This window comes from Kogia breviceps, chromosome 17, assembly GCF_026419965.1.
Source record: "Kogia breviceps isolate mKogBre1 chromosome 17, mKogBre1 haplotype 1, whole genome shotgun sequence".
Lineage (NCBI taxonomy): Eukaryota > Metazoa > Chordata > Mammalia > Artiodactyla > Physeteridae > Kogia > Kogia breviceps.
The window spans coordinates 39,309,941-39,323,452 of record NC_081326.1 but is presented as its reverse complement, the minus strand read 5'-3'; the positions used below and the strand labels follow the sequence as shown (position 1 = coordinate 39,323,452).

Sequence of the window (13,512 nt, the reverse complement as noted above, 5' to 3'; positions counted from 1 at the left end):
GAGGTTAAGAGCAAAATGCTAAGCAAACATGACATCAAATGGTTTTATATTACTTAGTGATACAATTATGCATGGAAATTATCACCTTCTTGCTATAAGACACAAAGCAAGACTATCCAAGATCATTACCAGTGAATGAGATAAACTTCTATGTAACTTATTTCCCAAATAGCAAATATCCAAACAAATTATATGCCAATTGGTTTGGAGGGGCTAACTAATTTTAAAGCCCTCACTAAATAAACAAATGTCCCCTAAATACTCATATAAAGGCATTGATTGGCCAAGCATCCAGGAGTTTCAAGCTGCGATGACAAAGGCATAGACTCAGGGTGGGCAAGGAAATAAAGGGGAGAGAACCCCAGTGAAGAAAATAGAGTTTCTTGCATGGCTAACAAAAGAGAGAGATGAGTACAGCAACCAGACTATAGGGATTCTGGCAAAATTATGGTGGTAACGTGGCAGTGACCATATGTTTAAGAAATTAAAGATACTTCTAATCTCAAATATTTTAAATCATTACTCCCAGAAGTATATAAATATGTGCCAAACCTACATATTTTAATTTGGAGTTTTCAAAATACAGACAAAAGATTGCATTTCAATCTAGAAAATGATGTCCAAGGGGGACATGTCAAGGCTAAGTTGGGCTAGTGGCTGTGAGAAAGTAGCCATGGAGTGCTGGGTTCCATCCAAGATTAGAAAAGGGAGCTCCTATTTGCAGCCAATTAAGCTGACTGTGCTCTTTTTCTCCATGGAGGCCTGGTGTGCAATGGCTGCAAACTCCTAGGTAGTGTATGCAGCCTGTTGCCTGCATGGGTTGCCCTGAGGGACCTTGGAGACAGCCCTTTCCCGTGGACATTTACGTGTGGCATGCTGTCCCTAATGTAGGCTCCAGACTGGTATGCATGGTGCCTTTGAAAAGCCCCAGGGCACAGTGGCCAGGGTCCACATTGGCGAAGTCATAATGTCCATCTGCAGAACAAGCTGCAGAACAAGGAGCATGTGGTCAAGGCCCTCCGCAAGGCCAAGTTCAAGTTCCCTGGCCACCAGAAGATCCACATCTCCAGAAAGTAGGGATTTGCTAAGTTTAATGCATATGAATTTGAAAACATGGTGACAGAAAAGCAGATCATCGCAGACGGCTGTGGGGTCAAATATACCCCTAATCATGGCCCCCTGGACACATGGCAGGCCCTGCACTCATGAGAGCCTTGTCCCCGCCTTACGCCCACCATTAAATCCTACTTTCCTGTCAAAAAGAAAAGAAAAAGAAAAGGCAGCACCTAGCAGAGGCAGCAACAGATGATCCTTCCAAGTTTCCAAGAAACCAGCAAAGGAAAACCAGAGCCCAAAGGATCTCTGTCTTCAGGCACCTGGTATAGGACAGTTTGGGATACTTCTTTTGAGCAGTTTGCTTGCTGATGACTTCTATGTTTTCTGGTCATGCTACATATGGTGGAAAATTTCTAAGAGAAATTTCCCAGAGGCATGGCCCCCAGACCCCAAATCTGAAGTCAAAATGACTAATCCAGACAACCGCAAAGGCTACTCCGCTTAAGAGAGAATTTGGGACTGGGAGGCCAGCATGGGCAAGATCAGCAGGGAAGGGGCTGTGGAGACCACAAGGTATAAGTCTCCTGGGCCACTCTTCATGGTCCCTCAGAGCTCCCCTTGACCTCTGCTTAGTACATATGGCCTTCTGCCCTGAAAATCACCTGGTGCACAACTTAACTCCCCCACCCAGACTGTAAACAGAAACAATGTCATTTTCCTTCTCAGATTGCTTGGCATAGAAAGGTACCACGGTAGAGATGAAAGAAGGGTGTGGAATTCAGCACTGGAAATGTCACTTTGTAGGGATGGCAGAGTGGTTGAAGCTATAGTTTATGAAGCCAGGTTACCTGAGTTTAAATCCTGCGTCTTCTTAGTAGCTGTCTGAGCTTGGGCAAGTTGTTAGCCATCTTGCCCCTCAATTTTCACCTTTGTCAACCGAGAGTAATAATAATGCCTACCCCCCAGGGCTCTGGGAATTAAAGGAATAAAAGCACTTATAGTACATAGATATTTTGGTAGATCATACTATTATTTTCCATAGTCTTATGAAGAGTGTATGTTCATGTGCTTTACTAAACTTTAGTTTTCTCATCTGAAAAATGAAGGCATAAGATCCACTCTCATAGGACTGGATATGAATTAGCTAATGGAAGTCCAAAAATATGTTGAATGGAAAATGCAATCCAAATGTTCTTGTTTGCTGTTATCATCGCACATAGTAGGCGCTGGAATCAATGATTGCTAAAATACAGAAACAAAACAACCACAGAAAGGTTAGACCAGACCCCCTCAAGACTCACCATCCCGAGATCTTATACAGGAAAGTTATTTGTAAACAGGAACACCAGACAAGTGTTCCTTGTTAGCTATGCATAGGCCCTGGAGACCAGTACTGCCGTGTGGTGAGATCAAGTGAAGTGATGGACTCTGCCAAGAGAGGCTCTGAGGCCTGAGAAATTACTCCCCCAGAGGCCTCCTGTGCTGCACTGTGCCCCACTCCCACTTGGGCCACCTCCCCAAACACCCCCAGCCCCCTCCCAACAATCCTTCAGACTTTGCCCAGTCCCCATTGGCATGGAAGTGCAGAGCTCAACACATTCCACACTTCATCCCCCTGGATTCCCCCTGATTGGCTGGTTCTGCCTGACTGTCCCACACAGCATCTCTAGGAGAGTCAGAAAGGAATGTAGTGAACTCACCAGCGCCAGGGGCAGAACCAGAGTCAGCATGGCCTGTCACCCTAGGAGTTTAGCGCTTCCGTCATCGCCACAAGACAGACACAGAGCAGGCCCCGGGAAGAGCCTGCACCTTCCCCAGAGCCAGGGAGGTGGTCAGAAAACCACATGGGGATGTAGGTTCTCCGACAACAGCAAGGCCACCAAAATCCTAGCCCTGGAAAACTCCTTCCAAATGGACACTTGACAGGTGGAGGGGAAGAGGGTTAGCATCTGCCCTGAAGCTCTTGGCTCTACCTGGGTTTTGTGTATAGTACAGAAAAGGAGCCTGGTATATAGAAAGCTTGATCATTGATAAACCAAGAAGTTTCACCAGTTCACAGCAGATCTTGATTCCTTTTCCAAATACGTGAGGCTACTTCATCCAATTACCCCCCCAGACTTCAGGCAGACTGAGGCCATTTGCCTACTGCTGTGCTCTCTGCACACCCCAGAGCCAACACTGCCAGGCCCCTCCTGCTGGTGCTTTGATCACTTTAACCCAATGCTACAGGTGCCCTTGGACATCGATAAATCTGTGGAAATGAACAGCGTTCACAGCACTACAGTCTCACAGTTATTCAAAAATATTGATTCACTCGCTTCCAACACTGAGTTCTTTAGCCCTTTTTATTTTTCATAAGCAGGTTATTTAATTCAAGTCCTTCATAGCCATTCATCCATTTATTCATTCACTCACTCAGTCAACAAATACTTAATTGAGTGTGTACTATGTGCCAGGCACTATGCTAGGAAGAGGAGCTACAGTAGTGGTCAAAACCAGGATGATTCTTGTTCTCACAGCCTAGTACATGCATTCTCAACAGAGGCTATATTGCCACCAGGGGTGAAAGTGGTTCCTGGGTGCTAAAGAAAATTACTCATTTTATGTACATATCACAGATATGCATATGCAATTATATGTATGTGTATGTATATATACATACAGACACAGAGTTGCATTTTTGTATTAGTTCCCTATTGCTGATGTAACAAATTATCATGAATGTAATAGCTTAAGACAACACAAATTTATTATCTTCCAGTCTTGGGAGTCAGAAGTCTGAAATGGGTCTCCCTGGACTGAAAACAAGGTGTTGTTGGTAGGGCTGTGCTACTTCTCACGCTCTAGGGAAGAATCTGTTTCCTTGTCTTTTCCTTCTTCAAGAAGCTGCCCAGGGCTTCCCTGGTGGCGCAGAGGTTGAGAGTCTGCCTGCCGATGCAGGGGACACGGGTTCGTGCCCCGGTCCGGGAAGATCCCACGTGCCGCGGAGCGGCTGGGCCCCGTGAGCCATGGCCGCTGAGCCTGCGCATCCGGAGCCTGTGCTCCGCAACGGGAGAGGCCACAACAGTGAGGCCCGCGTACAGCAAAAAAAAAAAAAAAAAGAGGCTGCCCATATTCTTTGGTTCATGGCCTCTTAACATCTTCAAAGCCAGCAATGGCAGTCAAGTCTTTCTTACACTGCATCTCCCTCACACTGTCTGTCCCTCCTGCCTCCCTCTCTCTTATAAGAAACTCTGATTACATTGGGACCACCAGGCTAATACAGAATAATCTTAGCTCAAGGTCATCTGATTAATAACCTTAATTTCATCTGCAGCCAAAAGTTCCCCATACCATGCAACAGGATTTATTCACAGGTTCCAGGGTGTAGGACGAGGATGTCTTTGGGGGGAGGGGTGGGAAGGGGAGGATCCATTCCTCCCACCACAACAGTATATCTATCTGTAACATTAAAATTTCATGGGGGGAAGATCAGTAAAGCATGTCTAAAAGGGGCTCTTGAAAGGTCAATAATGAAATGAAGTTTGAGAAATCTTTGTCTACTAAGAAGGCAATGCAGTGTCTTGATTAAATCTTTATACTTAGGGCAAGACTGCCTGGGTTCAAACCCCATCTCTATGCTAACTTGCTGTGTGGCTGTGAGCAAGTTACTTAAGCCCTCAAGAAGGGTAGGGCTTCCCTGGTGGCGCAGTGGTTGAGAATCCGCCTGCCGATGCAGGAGACACGGGTTCGTGCCCCGGTCCGGGAGGATCCCACATGCCGCGGAGCAACTAAGCTCGTGAGCCATGGCCGCTGCGCCTGCGCGTCCGGAGCCTGTGCTCCGCAATGGGAGAGGCCACAGCAGTGAGAGGCCCGAATACCGCAAAAAAAAAAAAAAAGAAGGGTAGTAATAGGACACACTTCCTCCGTTTTTGTGAGAATTAAATATGTTAATGCTTTGACGGACTTAGAAATTGCCAAATATACAGTAAGTGCTTGAAAAATGTTCGCATTGGTGTTAGGACAGACACCAAGATTATTCAAATAATCACAGAAATAAATGTGTAAATTCAAATGATGATAAATGCTGAAAAGGAAAAGAATGTTCTTGCCATGCTGTAAGAGTATAAACAATGGGGTCTCACTGGGAGTAGGAGGTTAGGGAAGAGTTTCCTAAGGAAGTGACGTCAGAACTGAAATCGGAACAATAGGTGGGCATTAACTAGGTGAAGAGCACGGGGTGGGTGAGATGTGGGGGCTTTGGGGAGAGGTTTCCAAGCAGAGAGAACAGCCTAAGGGTGTCCTTGGGGCAGGAGGGACATAGCACAAGCTCATGAGACTGACAGCCCGGTATGGCTGCCCCAGGGAAAGCAGGGGCTATGGGGGTGGATGCCAGACCAAGTTGGAAAGCTTGATGGGACCAGACGACCTAAGGGCTTGGGCCATGTTGTGGATTTTTGCCTTTATCCTAAGGGCAATAGGAGGCCACAGATGTATATGAAGTAGAGAGGGTACTGCAAGTGAAATGGTCAGGATTGACTGGATAGTGGCAATAGGGGATACAGAGAGACAAATCAGAAGGTGACAGAAATAGGACCAGGATAGGGGAGGAGATGAAGAGAAAGGAGTTACTTAAAAGGTAAAATCAGGGCTTCCCTGGTGGCGCAGTGGTTGAGAATCCGCCTGCTGATGCAGGGGACACGGGTTCGTGCCCTGGTCTGGGAAGATCCCACATGCCGCGGAGCGGCTGGGCCCGTGAGCCATGGCCACTGAGCCTGCGCGTCCGGAGCCTGTGCTCCGCAACGGGAGAGGCCACAACAGTGAGAGGCCCGCGTACCGAAAAAAAAAAAAAAGGTAAAATCAACAGGACTTTTGTGGAGCACAGCAGAAAGGAGCAGACCGTAGAGGCATACACCTAATGTCCAATATCCCATGTATACGTCCACGCACATCCATCAATGCCCAAAGCCAGCCCCCAAGTTTGTGAGTATCTCGTTCAGAGAAAAGGCCTGCCAAAATGTCAGATCAGATGTGCAGTGACTTCTGTAGCACTCTGCACACCATTCTGTATCCTGGGTATAAAATAAACTTTAAATTGGATACAGCTTTAACAAAAAGTGGTGCTGGCAACAGCTCTTCTTTTAAGACCTCTGTTTACTGTAGAGTGTTTTAAGCATGACGTTTTAATTTCAAATTTTTTTAAATATGTATTTTGTAAGAAATAAACAGAGATGACTTAACTGGAAATTGAACCAGGGTCTCCTGGCCCTAGGCCCACATTTCTACCCAGGGACCAACTGTCTGATGAAGTATAAATCCCCCTATCCAAGCTGCTGTATGACCAGCGTGAGCTGTGTTTATGTTCCTCTTAAAAGTGCATGCACTTCTTGGCCAGAAAGTCCACAGGCCAAAGCATTGATCTTTTAGAACTTCTGCACCAAAGAAGCCTGATTCAATTTGAGGTATAATCATTCAAAGCCAAATCGTAGCTGCATGTATTTTCCCAAACGTTCTCTGCATTTGCTTATTCCATATCCAGGACAGAACCACAGTTTACAGTTCAACAGATCTGGGTTCCTTAAACCATTTGCCACGGCAATGGCTGGGAAAGGAATCCACTGCAGATGATGAAGTGTGGCAGAATCTAAACCATGGGGAAAAATCAATAAGGATTAGAGTGGAAGAGAGGGAAAGGAGGGATGTGCCTGTTTCTGTTATTTTAGAAACACTGAAGACAAGAGACTTGAGTTTTACTCCCACCTCTGCCACCAATTACTTAGGTAATCTTCGGCAACTCAGTTCAACAAACAGTGAGCAAATGAATGAATAAATGCATCAGGCATGTCCATAAGCCAAACCCTGTGGTAGGCACTGGGTATCCAAAGATACCTAAGGCACAGTACCTACCGTTGGGGAGTTTAAAACCAAGAGTTGAACACAAATACCTATGTAGGAACATAAGAAAATGTCACAAGTGATAAGGCATAAATAGGCCCAAAAGGCTAAGGGAGAAACAAATCCCAACCTGAGTGCAAGGAAGGCTTCCTTGAGGCAAAGACACCTGTGCTTATATTAAAACATGAGCAAGAATTAGCTAGATGAATAAAGGTGATAGAGTGCATGAAAGTAAGCTGTTAACAGACATGGGTACCTCATAAAGGATGAAGAATCATACTGGACAATTGTCACTCTTTTGGCTCTACAGCATCTGAACTTCCTTTGTTTGAGCAATTTCCCTCTTTTTGAAGCTTTGTGGGATTCTCAGCATAGACGGAGAACATTTCTGATACTTTCTTACCCGCTTCCTGTGCACTTAGGGACAGGCATGTGACTTAGGTTTGGACAAGCAGATACATGTGCCAGAAATGTGAAATTGGGAGCTAGGGACACAAAGAAATACCGATCACAAAAAAATCACTTCTGGCACTATAAGCAGCCATATCAAGGTCTAGCTTCCATGCACAGTGGTGCTAAAAGGGCAGCCCCCAACCCCCAGGGTCAGGGTGCAGCAGAGCAGGCTGCAATGTGGCGGCTACAGCAGTGCAACCTCAGCGGACCTGCTCCAGAGCATGATTTGAGCTTCGGTTTCAGCTGGGTAGCTTCTGACCTAGTTCTTCAGCCTTTGCAGTAATTCTGTAAGCCTCCCAATGTCCTTTTTTTTTCTTTTTTTTTTTTTCCCAGAAAGAGAAAAATAAATACCAATACCCTTTTTTTTTTTTTTTTTTTTTTTTTGCGGTACGCGGGCCTCTCACTGTTGTGGCCTCTCCCGTTGCGGAGCGCAGGCTCCGGACGCGCAGGCTCAGCGGCCATGGCTCACGGGCTTAGTTGCTCCGCGGCATGTGGGATCTTCCCGGACCAGGGCACGAACCCGTGTCTCCTGCATCGGCAGGCGGATTCTCAACCACTGCGCCACCAGGGAAGCCCTACCAATACCCTTTTAAGAAATTTCTCTTCTGCCTAAATTAACTAAGGTTGGTTTCATTTACTTGCAACCAAAACATCAGACTGATACAGGAATACCACACGCACAGGCGAGTGACGGTTTGGTGGTATTCATGCAGGGCACTGCAAACAGTTTAATATTAAGGGAGCATGAAGAGTGAGGTAAAAAGGATGGGAAGTAAGCCTAGAAAGACAGATAGGGGTCAAGTCACAGAGCGGCTGGTGCACCGGGCTAAGAAACTTGGAATTCATCCTAAAGGCAATGAGTACCTTAGCACAGAAGTGGCAGTAGCCATATTCATATTTTAGACTGATTAGCCTAACTCTAGTAGAAAAAGCCAGTGTAAAGTGGGCAGGGGAAGATTAGCAAAGGCCAGATAACAGGCTATTACAATAGGGTCCAAAGAAAAGGTGAGATGAGTCTGACCCGGGCAGTGGTTATGGGGAGAGAGAGAGACGGTGAGAGCCTTGAGAGATATTTAGGCAACAAAGCAGGTGATATTTATTTTCACATTGAGATGGAAAAGTCCCTTTCACCATTCTGGGCTCAATTTCTTCAGTAAATTAGGAGTGACGTCTAGGTGTCCTACAAGACAGGCAACAGTCCATGATTCTAATTACTGGAGATGCAAGTACACTGGTCTGAAGACAACAGAAATTGTCACCCGGAAGGGAAAGAAACTTCCTTATGGGGACAGGTCAGAAAGATGAAGACTGGGCAGGGTTAAAACCGAAGTCTGTGAAGTTGTGAAAGGCACAGCATATGGTAAAGCTGGGCTTGTTTACTGAAACTTATGATTCTATGCCAGAAAGCTTGAAGGGGAGGGAGGTGTTATTATATAAAAGGAAGCCTTGCTTTATACAACAGGTGCACTGCCAGGGTGTACTAACATTTGAAAATCTGATGTGCTGTTTAAAAATCTCCTTTATAAACTGATTTTGTTGTACCTTTTACCCAGATGTTTTCCCATTACATAGACATGAATTCACTGGTGGATCTGAGTTCTTGAACATTTACAGTGAAAAGTTTCTTTCATGAGACTAAAACATTTCTTGAGTGACACTATATTCTTCTCACAAAACAAATATCTGAAGGTTTGGGCATCAAAACATACAGGATAGGATCCCTGTTTTAAGTGTGTGTGTAGCTAAAACTGAACAAGAAAGGCAACCAACACTAGAAGCATGAAAATGGACATTTTCACAGAATCTCAGAGTTTCAGCATGCCAGGGGTAAACACACTTCTGCCCAAGAAGAATTTTCCTTTGCAGTGCAGAAGTTCCTTCTCAGCTAAAAAAAAAAGTTGATCCATGATTTTAGTTTTGTTTGAAAAATTTAAGTGAGGTCTTTTTAAAACTCCTTCTTTGAACACTAGAGAATGAGAATGTGCCATGTATTATTTTTCAGTTACGAGCTCTTCTACATTCTCCCTATTATTTCAAAGGAAATAAATAACACACCTTTGTCTCTCATGCCATCAAACGCTTGATCATCTCACCAGGCAGGGCTACCAAATTTCTGAAGAAAGACTAGGGATGCAGTTTTAGTTTCTCTGAACAAGGATCTCTATATGAAAAGCCTAACTTAGCTGATGAGCTGCTGTGGGAAAGGATGACTCCCTCATCTCAGCCCCTCCTGACCCCTCGTCTCCTCCCGCAACCACAGGCAGAGACGACTTTTGGGGGACTTGCTCTTAAAAGTCTTTGCATTGTCATGGTTATTCGACCCACAGAAAAGTATAAATTAAAATAATACTTATAATCATTGTCCAGTCCATTTTGTTTATTCTGTGTTTCAAACTGAGGAGTACTGAGCGAATTTCTGATAGGTCATGTACATAATAAAACCCCTCCAGACTCTGAATGCACGCATATACACCACCACCACTACCCCCATACACATCCATCCAAATTAGGACACAGGAGAAAAATCAAGTAATGTCTTGAAATGGCAGGGAAGAGCGTTTGCCTCTTTCATTCAGCTTAGGTGCCCCTTGGAGGATTTTCTCATTTTGCTTTTTGAACTCTTTGAGAATTACCCTGATTTAGTGAAGAACAGATTCATCTTTAAAAATTTATTTTAGGGGACTTCCCTGGTGGTCCAGTGGTAAAGAATTCACCTTCCAATGCAGGGGACGCCGGTTCTGTCTCTGGTTGGGGAACTAAGCTCCCACATGCCACGGGCACCACAACTACTGAGCTCGCGAACCTCAACGAGAGAGCCCACGTGCCACAAACTACAGAGCCCACGCCCCACAACTAGAGAGAAGCCTGTGCACCACAACGAAGAGCCCGCATGGCTCAGCGAAGATCCTGCGTGCCAGCAACTAAGACCCAACGCAGCCAAAAAATTAAACAAAATAAATAACTAAAATAAATATTTTAAAATATCATTTAAAAAAACAAAAGTCGGTGGGTGGAGCTCCATGGCCCGATGGCAACAAGCCCATGTCTGCCATGAAAGGAGTGTCTTTTATAAAATAATATATTAAAAAAATAAAATAAATAATGAAAATCTGTTTTAAAGCAACTAAGCACTCTTTACTAAGCAAAGCTGAATTTTTAATAGCTAAAAACATTACCATCACCCTCCCTCCCTCCCCAACAACAAAAAAGGTGCTTATTTTTAAATTCGTATTTCTGAAACTTCCACGTCAGTTCCCTCAAGCCATCACAACTTCTAAGGTGCCCCATAGCAGAATGGGTGCAATCACCCTGGCTTGGTGTGGTTCTTTTTCTCTCACATTTCTAAGAGTTTTCCTGAAACCCTGAACTGCAGTAAAGTTTGCTAAGCAGACGAATGCTCTGACCTTTTGCTCAAGGAGGCAAAGTCGGCCATGGCCACAGGTAGACAAGGTGAGTGATCCACAGGTGTGCTGTCTGCTGGAGCAGCCCCTCGCTGGGAAGCAAATCCTGTGGAGAGAGGTCTCCATGCTGTTAACCAGCTGACCTTTGCCATGAATAATCAATTATTCAGAGGAAGAAAAAGCTGCTTTAAAACATATTTTCTTTTTTTAACGTCAGTTTACCTAGTATAATTTTCTTGCCCCGTCTTTCCTTTTTTTTTAAGAAATCTGCCCTCATTGACTGACAGGTACAAATTTCCCCCAACTGTCCCGTCATAAATCTACCTCACCCGTCCCCCTGCAGCCCCCAAATTGGATTCCACGATGAAGAAATATTGCTGCCGCCTCTGTTGTCTTTATCTCAAACCAGAAAATGAACTGGAGTTCAAAAACCTGTTCTCTAAACTCCCAGTGAATGAGACAGGAAGCGGGGGTGTTGGGGGCACGGGTGGATGGCGGCCTGTTTGTTCACCCATTGGCACCACCTCTTCCTCACCAGTGAAGCTTTCCATGGAAATTCTGGCTGCATTAGCCTTGGCTAAGTTGGGGACTATTTTTGGAAGCCTAAAAACCTCAGGGGAGTGACTTTTACTTTTATTCATGTAGAGGGTCCTTACTTTTATTTATTAAAGAAACAAAAACATGTCTCCTGCTTAACTTCAACCAGCTTTCATGTCAAGTAAAACAAAACGTGTTGGCTGGTCCAATCGGCCATTGGCCAGGGCGGAGGGGGAGCCCCTCAGACTGTGTCTGATGCCTATGTGACCTGGGTATTAATCACCTCTCAGAAAGGGAAGAGCCATGGTCTTTGGAGACTCTTGTCCCAAAGGAACAGCTTTGGGTGAGCGTTTGAGTCCAGCTGGGAGAGAAAAGGTATCTGGACAAAATTCCAGCAAATTTGAAGTGTTACATTTAAAAGCATTTCAGGTGGAGAAGAAAAGACACGGAAGGCTCAGCACTCCCTGCTCCCAGCGTGGTGACACTGACACCCCAGAACTCGAAAAAAGCAGCAGAAAGGATCATAGGGTGAGAATCACCCCACAAATTTAGCTGCACCCCACCCCCAGAGTCTATGTGTTCATTTTAACAAGTTGTGAAGGGCAGGCAGCCAACCCCTTGGCCTCCACGAGACAAATTGATTCAAGGTTTTCTCCCTGAGTCCGCAGCCAGGATGCCTGCAACATAGCAGCAGGAGAGGTGCTATTGTTTTATCTCAGTGGAGATTTGAAACTCCCTCACCCAGGCCTAGCAGCCCACTAGGCATCTACAAATGGGAACAAGAAACAGCAAGAAAGGCAAGCAAAGTGAAAGTGAAAGTTTGCCTCAGGCACTAAAAAAGCTGCTGTGAGAATCCCCGGGGAATTTGCTTGGTGGGGCATCTCCACGCCAGTATCAAGGCTAGCCCTCTATGCCATCAGCCCCCTCTTCCTTTCCTCCTGTGCCTTCTTCACTGCCCCATTTATGACTCCAGCTAGGATTCACATATCCCAACATGCTGGCTGATGGCTACAAATATTTACATCACATTGGGCAAATCACTTCAGCTTCCCTGGCCCCAGTTTCATTCTGTTAAATGAGTATGTGGCAGAGACTACCAGCTATTCATCGTAAATCTGTTTCATCTTCTTCCTGGGCACGGGAAGCATATATATCTCCTCGTCTCCCTTGTGGGTAGGCATGATGGTGTGACTGTCGTTCCTAGCCAACAGAATATGAGCAGAAGTGGTGTGTGCCATTTTCAGGCCAAGAAGTTGGCATGCTCCCTTTTTCTCTTCCCACAAGTTGCATCTGGTTAATGACGGAAGCCCAGATAGCCACACATTGAAGAGGGCAAAGCCAGAAAATATGTCCTAGAATCACCTTGTAAAAGAAAGCTGCCAGGTATAGATCTGGAGAAAACTCTAATTTAAAAAGATACATGCACCCCAACATTCACAGCAGCACTAATAGCCAAGACATGGAAGCAACCTAAATGTCCATCGACAGAGGAATGGATAAAGAAAATGTGGTATATATATATATATATATATATATATATATATATATATATATATATATATATATATACACACACACACACACACACAATGGAATATTACTCAGTCATAAAAATGAATGAAATAATGCCATTTGCAGCAACATGGATGACCTAGAGATTATCATACCAAGTGAAGTAACTCAGACAAAGACAAACATCATATGATATCACTTATATGTGGAATCTAAAAAAAAAATGATACAAATGAACTTACTTACAGAGAGAAACAGAGTCACAGACATGGAAAACAAACTTATGGTTACCAAAGGGGAAAGGGGGGGGAGGGATAAATTTGGAATTTGCGATTAACATATACACACTACTACATATAAAACAGATAAACAACAAGGACCTACTTATAGCACAGGGAACTATATCCAATATCTTATAATAACCTATAATGGAAAAGAATCCAAAACAGAATATATGCATATATATAAAACTGAATCACTGTGGTGTACACCTGAAACATTGTAAAGCAGCTATAATTCAATAAAAATTAAAAAAAAAAAAAGAAAGCTGCCCTTTAACCAAAATATCTTCCTTGGACTGTTTCATGAGTAAGGAATAAATATTGATCAGGCTAAGCCACTAAAGTTTTGGGGAACCTACTTATTTCTACAGCCTAACCTACCCTGACTAATACTGGGT

At 44.5% G+C, this 13,512-nt stretch overlaps 1 non-coding gene across 1 annotated transcript; it reads left to right on the top strand.

Annotated features, from left to right (window-relative positions):
* Positions 1–718: 718 nt before the first annotated feature.
* On the top strand, positions 719–847 carry LOC131744304 (small nucleolar RNA SNORA70). Its single transcript, XR_009332091.1, has one exon. It is a non-coding gene; the product is annotated as a small nucleolar RNA SNORA70 (small nucleolar RNA).
* The last annotated feature ends 12,665 nt before the right edge of the window (positions 848–13,512 follow it).